Genomic DNA, 9,595 nt, shown 5'->3' with positions numbered 1-9,595 from the left:
GGATGTTGCAGGTAAATAGGCTAACTACCTTATGGTGGGCTAATTCTAGCCCTCTGGAAGAGTCACTCCTTGTCCACTTCTTTGTCTGAACTAATATCTTATAACTAATAGATAGAAAGCTTTGAATCTATTAACTTAGTAGATGGCTAGCTTCCACCACCCAAAGCTAAGATTGCCATCAGATAGCATCTTGGACCAATAGGCAGCATCCTGTCTTACTAAAAAGGTGCCCACTAATGTATTTCAAACTCTCCTTGGTTTATGACATTCTTAGCTCTATAAAACCTCATGAATCTGTTTCCACATTGGAACACAGAATTTGGGATACCCTATATCTATGTTCCCAGACTGTGGTCACTCACAATGACTCCAGAATCAACATCTCTTATTCCCTGTAAGATAAGAGCTGTGTTTTTCATATCAACAGCATCTAGAGCAGGACAATAGGATGGCAGAGGGTAAAAGTGAATAGCTCAAGCTTATGGGGTTCTGATATCTCATGCCCATGAATTGCTCAGCAGGCAGCAATTTCAAACGTTTTTCCCTTCTAAGAGTCACTGCTCCCAAAGGATACCTGCCTCCAGGCCTTTCAAAGAAAGAGCAAGGGTGGGAAAGGAGAAGAAGAAGAGACAAGGCAGCTTAGATATGAGATGTGTGCGTGTGTGTGTGTGTGTGTGAGAGAGAGAGAGAGAGAGAGAGAGAGAGAGAGAGAGAGAGAGATCTGACCAGGATGATATAGAAGTGAAAAGGACTGTTTTTCCAGCTTGTGCTATTAGCTAGAGGTGAGGGTCCACAAGTTTCATCAAAGCATTGTTAGACAGGAGTCTGCACACTCTCTCTACAGAGGTGAACAAGGTGCAGGGGACACTGTCCTACTAAGAGACAGCCTGTAGCTGAGATGAAGGATGCCATGAACCTAGTATGTTGTAGGCAAGGGGCTCACTCAATAGGCTCTTTGGAAGAGACATGGGAAGAGACTGTTGAGAACCCTGCTCTCCAAAGTTCAAAGAAATCTTTCTTCTAACAATGTGAAAAAGAGTACATATAGCATGCTACCATTTGTAAAATAAAGGGGAAATGAGAATATGTGTGTGTGTGTGTGTAAAAAGAAAAGTATATATAAAGAAAAGACACAGGAGAATTCTATTGGGAAATAATGAGGTAGATCTTTATAGAGTAGGTGGGAAGTGAGTCATATAAAAGGGATAACATCTTTGGTACAGCCTTGTGAAAAATGATGTTCAAAAGCTTATTGAATTTCCATATATGTAAACATTAAAACAACAAACATGAGGAGAAAACTCAAAACAAGCTAAGAAAACACACTTATCTGTATTTCAAATGAATAATCAACCCTGAAAGGGGAAAGGCGTATGACCCAATGGATTTATGAGCAAGAATTAGACTATGCTGTGACAGGACTTGGGTAGTGTGGAGAATGGGGAGGACTGTAAATAAATGCTCAACTCTTTTGTTTGTTTCTGTAGTAGCATAGACAGAATAGCTGTGAACCTGTTTTGTAGATTGTATGACACTACAAACACTGGAAATTGAATTGATATTGTTGAGAGCAGCGCTCTCACTGTGAGGGGAGACATTTGTAAATGCAGAAAGGCGAAGGCAAGGCTGTAAGAGGAATGGTTTGTAATCGGAGTTGTGATTTCTAAAAAGTACCTGAACTCTGTGTACCATACCCTGAATGCCTACCCATATTGCTATGGCTTTACCTAAAATGTCATGCAAAGACCCAGGTTTTAAATGCTTGGCAGGCTTTTAAGAGTGGGTGAGTCACTAGTAGGTGAGGCATAGTGGAAAAAAGAGATCATTGAGGGTACGTCCTTGATGCTAGCGTCCTGGCCGCTGCTGCTGCAGCTTCCCCTCTCTCCCTCCCTCCCTCCCTTTCCTCTTCCTCCTCTTCCTCCTTCTGCCTTCTTTTCTTTCCCTTCCCTACCATCACGCAGTGAGCAGCTCCAAATAACCATGGATTGAAATCTGTGAGCTGAAATAATTCTTTCCCCTTCTTCCGTGAAACTGCTTCTCCACCATGTGGCTGGTGAAAAATGGAAGAGAGCTGCTTTCTTTCTTTCTGTCCTCCATCTCCCTTCTCCTGACAGTTGGTAAGATTGTCTGCCTGCTCGTACTGTTGTTTTTCTCTTAAACTCTAGTAAAATTGTTCACAAGCTTCATTATGAGTCCATTTTAAATTCTTTTATTAATAAGACAAAGAACCAAAAAGCAAACCTCAGATTTCCTGGCAATAGTAATTTGCTCAGATATTTGTCACAATAATGGGAAGTTATATGTGTGCTCTCTCCCTCACTCCGTCTATCACCACACATGCATGCACATATGTGTGGCCAGATACACACAGAGAGAGTTATCCCTAGGTATCCCAAATGGATTGGTTCCAGGGCCCACTGGATTTTAAGATCCATACATGGTATGGAGGCCAACAAGATAAAGATGATCCTTGCTACCCAACCTGGTGAGCTAAATCTAATCCTTAGAAATCACATACTAAAAAGGGAATTAACTTCCTCATATATACTGTGCCACATACACATTACTTCCCAATGCCCACATAAACAAATACTTAAAAAGTGGCGTGCTATCTGCATTTAACCTATGCATGTACTTCAGAACAGTGGTTCTCAACCTTCCTAATGCTGAGACCCATCAATATATACAGTTCCTCATGTAGTGGTGACCTCCAACCATAAAAATTATTTCATTGCTACTTCACATAACTGTAATTTTGCTAATGTTATAATCATGTCATAAATATCTGACATGCAGGATATCTGACATGGAGGATGTATTATATGTGATCCCTAAAGTGGTGGCAACCCACAGGTTAAGAACAGCTGATCTAACAAAATGTAAATGGTATTGCCAATGTAAATAGCTATTACACTGTATTGTTTAGTGACAAGAAAAAAAAGTCTATGGTGTTCAGGACATATTCAACTTTTTATGCATATCTTAGACTCAGAGTTGATTGAATTTGTGGAGATCCAAATGTGATATATAACAATTAGAACCTGGAGTGTCTTAAGTGTGCCCAAGTGCAAGGAAGTACTTGAAGTACATGAAGGGCTTTTCCCCCCTGGGGACAGAAGGGTTTTTCTGGAAGGGTTTTGTCCAGCATGGAAATGAGATGGCTTAAATGCACCAACAATTAAAAATGGTAACTAACTTTGAGCCAATGGAAAGGAAATTGGGAATTCACCCCATGTACTGATAGCAAATAAATGTGTGTGCAAGAAGGGCAGGATTTGTCCATCTGTCCCCTCCACCAGATCCCCGATGTGACTGTACAGGAAATAGAGTCCTTAAGGAAGAAATTAAATTGAAACAAGTTCATAAGGCTGAGGGATTATCTGATAAAACCCAAGTCCTTAAAACAGGAGGAGATATGAAAAATAAACAGAGAGAAAAGGCCATAGAAGGGTGCAGCCAGGAGGAGGCCATCTGTACACCTTGGGAGAGATTGACCTTACCAACATCTTTGCTTTGGATGTTGAATCTCTAGATTGTCAAGTTAACATTTGCAAGTAATTTCACTGGTAGGACCCAGATATTTTTAAGGAAATTTGGGAGTATTCATGTTTTGATTTGTCCTTTTTGCTATGGCTAATAATGACAATTTTGTTAAGGTACAGTTATGTGTTATAAAATTCACCTGCCCCAGGTTGGGCAGCCATCCTGACTAGGTAACTCAGAACATTTCCCTACCACTGCTCCCACAATATTCTGTCTGTATCTAAGGAGCCACATCCTATTCCCTTCCCTCCTCAGTCCCAGGAGAACACTGATCTGCTTTCTGTTTGAAGATCTGAAATTCTGTGTTTATATAGTAGACTCACATGGTAGGTCTTTTTCTACTGGGCATACTGTTTTCAAGGTTCAGTCCAATTATGAGTTGTTGGTGCCTTATTTTTTTCTGTGAAGATCAAATCTACAGTTTTGTACATGACAGCCCTGAGCTCTACCATAGATCCACACTGCAGTCAGAGCCTTTCTTTTTTTATTATTGTCAACTACAACTCCATCATACAAATATGACTATTTGTTTATCTATTCATCAGCTCAAAGAAACTTGGCTCGATTCTATTTTGGGCTACTGTGAGTAATACCTCTGTGAGTGTTTATGGACAAGTTTTTAATCTAGGCATAGAGATGCAGTAGGAGGGTTGAAGATTTAGGAACAGAATCTTTGGGCCATATGGTAACCCTGTTCAAAGATTTTTATTTTTGATTCAGACAGCATCTAACGTGTCCCAAACTGGCCTTGAACTTACTATATTGCTGAGGACGACCTTAAACTTCAGATCCTCCTGCCTCCACTTTCTGAGTGTTGGGATTACAGTCATGTGCCACCGTGCCTGCCTTCCATGTTTTAATATTGTTTATGGCTATTCTCTCAGTTAGGGTTTTTATTGCTGTGAAGAGACATCATGACCACAGCAACTCTTATAAAGAAAATATCTAATTGGGGTGCCTCGCTTACAGTTTCGAGGTTCAGTCCATTATCATCAGGATGGGGAGCATGGCAGCCTGCGGACAGATGTGGTGCTGGGGCTAAGAGTCCTACAATCTTGCAGGCAACAGGAAGTTGACGGAGACACCCAGTGGTATCCTGATCAAAGGAGACCTCAAGGCCCACCCCCCCCCCCACAGTGCCTCTCTTCCCCTAACAAGGCCATACCCACTCTGACAAACCCACACTTCCGAATGGTACCACTCCTATGAAATTATGGGGCCAATTACATTCAAACTACCACAGATACTTTACATAATCCCAGAATCACTTAACTGATCTTCCATCATTGCTGTAACTGCCTGAGTTTCTTTGCAGGTTCATGAGAGACATGCTTCCTCAGAAACTGCTCCATGACCAGATTCCTGGGTTAAGTCTTTCCTCCTCAGTGGATGCACTGCAGGCCAGCCTGGATGACTGGCTCGACCACCCTGGCACCCTGCTTTCCATTATGTCTTAAATATCTGAAGCACATACCTTTTGTCCCCCATACCCACCCCCACCCCCCCACCCCCCCCACCGCAAAACATGAGCTACTGGAAAAGCAGGATCCACCAATTACCTTTCTTTCATCTGCTCAGTCAAGTACGTGATTTAATTAAATGCTAAATGTTAAGGAAGGACTATCTGCTCTACTTTGTACATTTCTGCAGAGCACTTAGTTGAATGTTTGGTACATAAAAGGTGTTTACTTAATGCTGAAATGAGTGGATTTCAGCTTCCTAAGATGTCTCCCTAAAATTACTTCTAATTTTGAGCTTAGCGTGACTTCCATTTGACAAGTATCGTTTTGGCAAACAGCACACTCATTCTTCCTGGCACCTAGGGAACCAGTTCATCTCTCTGCAAGGAGGCTCCCGGGCACATGCATCAATCTTCTGATGTATTTGGTAAGGAGAGGAGAAAGAAATGAACAAGGCATTTCCCTCCCTTTTCTGGTCCATAGCAACTTTCCTGAGACACTCTATTTTGTATGGAGATTTTCACCCCTGTGCTAGGCAGCAATAGGGAGAGAAAAGTTAGGACTTTAGCTTAAAACCACGAAACCCAGACAGGCCTCATAGTCTTCCTTTTCACTCTTTCAGCCCCAAACCGCTTGTCTGTAAATCTAGAAAGAGACACATCACAGAAGGGCTTGCTCAAGCATAGCTGAAGCTTACTACATCCTAGCCAATAAAAACCATGACCAGCCAAGATATTATACTCACGGTACGGTGCCCGCCAGTTTAAAAACCTAAAATACAGAAATGTGCTTAGCATTACAGCCACCTCTTTTGTGGATTCAGAAGCTTTTTGTGACATTTGGTTATAACGCGGCATGTATGTGTGAGTGCCAAGAGACAGCACATTCTGGATTGAGTTCTGGATGGCGTGCTCGAACACTAAGCTCATATTCCTTCCTCACAAGGGAACAGAGCAAAGACAGGGCCAAGCAGCATCAGAAAGCAGACATGGGGCAGCTTCACAACTGTTGTCTTTGAAAGTCTCCTTTCACCTCTCGCAGGGACTCAGTTCTCTTTATACTGAGATTTCTTCCAGTCTCTGGTGGGTTGGGGTGAGGTGAGGTGGAATGAGGTAGAATAAGGTGAGGTGGGGTTGGGCTGGGCTGGGATAGGATGGGGTGGGCTGGGCTGGGCTGGGATAGGATGGGGTGGGTGGGCTGGGCTGGGATAGGATGGGGTGGGCTGGGCTGGGATAAGATTGGGTGGGGTGGGTGGGCTGGGCTGGGATAGGATGGGGTGGGTGGGGTGGGGTGGGCTGGGCTGGGATAGGATGGGGTGGGCTGGGCTGGGATAGGATGGGGTGGGCTGGGCTGGGCTGGGATAGGATGGGCTGGGCTGGGCTGGGATAGGATGGGGTGGGCTGGGCTGGGCTGGGATAGGATGGGGTGGGTGGGCTGGGCTGGGCTGGGGTGGGGTGGTTGGGGTGGGCAGGAAGTCTTGGTTTGTTTATTGAAACTATAATGAGAACATTTAAAAAGAGCTTCCCTCTGGCTTCACACTTCACTTTTCAGTTACTCACATTTGCACCTTTGCTGGGACTCTTCAGTTTGAATTACTCGCCCCCCTTTACAACTGTGTCACACCTCCTCAGGCTTCCAGTGTGAATTCACAGTGTAATGGGAGGCCACACTCAGAAAGCCTGATGGAAGGAGTCCTCCCCTCAGGATAATGATTTAGACAGAGGTCCAATGTGTCTCCTCAAGAACTAGAAATGTTCAGACCATATAGAGGCTGAACCTTGACTTTGATCCACTTTGAGCTGTGTACCTTTGGCTCTGGGGCTGACTGCATGTCCGTTTATTGATCTTTGCCAAACTACAGGGTTGCCACTGTATGTTAAAGCTGGCTTAGAAGTCTCTAGTCATTAAAAATGTTATCTACCATTCAAGATAGAAGAAAGTCATATCCTCTTCCCACTTTGGCCCGTGATGTCTTTGGGCAACTTCGGGACACTTACAGTAGTTTGCAAGCTTCTCTGTACCAGCTACCACCCCCGAGGCTTTGTCTACACTAGTAGTATTTTATTCACACATTATTTTCCTACCCTGCTTTACTGTTATTCCCCAACACTAATTTAACACTGTATATGGCCCGACTCATTGTTTATATTTTATCTCCCAGAATAGATGCTTCCTCAACAACTTAGTTCATTGCTTGTTATCTATTCCTAGAGTCTAGAACATAGTAGGTGTCAACAAGTATTTGTAGTTGCCTGAATTCTTTCTTTACTTGTTTTTGAGACAGGGTATTGCTATATAGCCTAGACAGGTCTGAAACTCACTATGCAGTCTAGCCTCAAACTCATAATTCTCTCATCTACCTCCTGAGTGCCAGGATCATAGGAATATACTGCTGTACCTGGCTTGAGCCTCATTAATGACACACAGTGGTCCAAATTTCAGAAACTGATGGTTAATATTAGAGGCAGCCATGTATTTAATGAATACCATTGTGTTTAAGAACTTGTAGAGTTTTTGAGACACTGCATAAAGCCAGGTGTGGTGGGCCTTGCCTGTAATCCCAGGGAGCTAGAGGCAGGACTATCAAGAGTTTGCTTGCTTTAGTTTTTGATACAGGGTTTCTCTATGTCACACTAGCTGTCCTAGAACTTGTTCTGTAGACCAGACTGGCCTTGAACTCAGAGATCCACCTATCTCTGGAGTGCTGGGATTAAAGGCATAGGCCACCAACACCCAGATGAAACTGGTCTTCAAACAACAACAAAACAGGAACTCTGTGCTGGTTACTAAAGTGTAGAGTGTGTGAGAAGTAGGTTCCATCCTCGAGGCATTAAAATCTCATACATGTAAGAGGTGCACATAATTAACAGTAAAGCCAGGAAGAGTTTCAAAACCCTCAACGGAGCCCTGCACGATCTAACAATTCTAAGGAGGCTTAGGATAAGGCAGGAGGATTATGGGTTCAAATCCAGCCTGAATGACAGAGAGAATTAAAGCCCCGCTTGGGCTAAGTAATGAGACCCTACCTCAAAAAGGAGCAGGAGAAGAGCAAGGAAGAGAAAGAGAGGAGGAGAGTGAGGGTTACAAGAGTGCTGAGGAAACAGTGAGGTTTCGGGGTTCCCCGTCCTAATTACACTAGTGCACTGGTCAGGAAAGATTTCCTGGAGGCCATTTAAATTACCACACAGAGGGAAGGTATAAAAATTAACTGCAAAAGAAGGGCATTAGACCATGTAAAATATCTCACTATGATTTCAGTTATCAAGTTCCAAGCTTTCCTGACCACCCTAGGTTCAGATACCTGGGCAGAAAGCTCAGTGGGCAGCTCGGTTCTAACTGACATGTGGGCATGGTTGGTTGGTTGGTTTTCCAGTGTTTTGAGACAATGTCTCACTCTGTTGTCACTGTAGTCATGTGTGTATAATGAGAGCATGCATGAATCAGAGTTAAGGAACGTGGCCCTACTGTCTATCATCCTTTCTCATGGAATGAGGGAGGAATACTCCCGCAGTGCACAGAGCGCAGACCACAAAGACAGCCTGCATGCCCCAGACTCCAGAGTGCTGGGATTATAAACCAACCCATACTACCAAACTTGCCGTTGCAGATATTTTCATAGAAAAGTCTGATAGTGAAAAATAAAAGTAGATATTTCAGATGAGCATAATAAGAGTTTGGTAAGCAAGTAGTTCATAGACTTTTTTTTTTAAAAAAATTAAACATGATTTTTCCAGAATTTCATACAATGTATTTTTATATTCACCCCTGCCCTATTCCTCCCCTAGTTCTTCCCGGGTCTACCCCAACCTCCCTATCCCTCTTCTTCTCATTTTAAATTATTATTGTTACATGTATACATTGCATTCATTTATGAATACTGCTTGCTGAGCCCATTTAGTACTGCTTATAGGCATATGTTTTTTATGAAAATGTCATTTTCTTGATTTCACAGAAAAATCAAACATCAAACTATCAATGAATCTGGTGATAGCAAAATTACCTATTGGTAAGTATTCCAACAGTTAGTGCTTCAAAATAGCCTGCCAAGTTTGTTCATGGATCCTCAGGGCTCAGGTTTGTGGTTCTTCTTGCCTTAGCCTGTGTCTCATGTCTGCAGCCTGTTGTAGTTTGACAGGAACTGGGTGACCTAAGGTGGCCTCCCAAACTGCTTGTTGCTAGCTGTTGTCTGGTGTCCTGGGGTACCCTGTCTTCCACACTGGCTTCCCAGCAGATCAGGTCCACATTCACTTGGGATTCCAAGAGAGTGACAGTAGGAACTAACTATAGGTCTCTTCAAACCAATGCCAAGAAGGCACATACATGCATTTCAAAATAACCCCATTGGCCAAAGGAATCCTCAAGCCTATGCCAGGTGCCAGAGCAAGGGATACATGTTTCAGCAGCAATGGGTTTGAGGTCATTAAAGAAAGCGCCTCAAAGCCAACCATGATAACTACTTTCAATCTAGTTTCTAGTACGTGGTGTAAGCTTTAGCTTCACTAGAGAACATAGCCTTTGCTGTAAAGGTAGAAAACCAAGAGCCAGGGCGAGGGCTCAGAAGATAAATGCTTGCCTTGCTGTGTAAGCATGAG

The sequence above is a fragment of the Phodopus roborovskii genome, unplaced genomic scaffold (assembly GCF_943737965.1).
Source record: "Phodopus roborovskii unplaced genomic scaffold, PHOROB, whole genome shotgun sequence".
NCBI lineage: Eukaryota > Metazoa > Chordata > Mammalia > Rodentia > Cricetidae > Phodopus > Phodopus roborovskii.
This window is presented reverse-complemented; position numbering follows the sequence as displayed.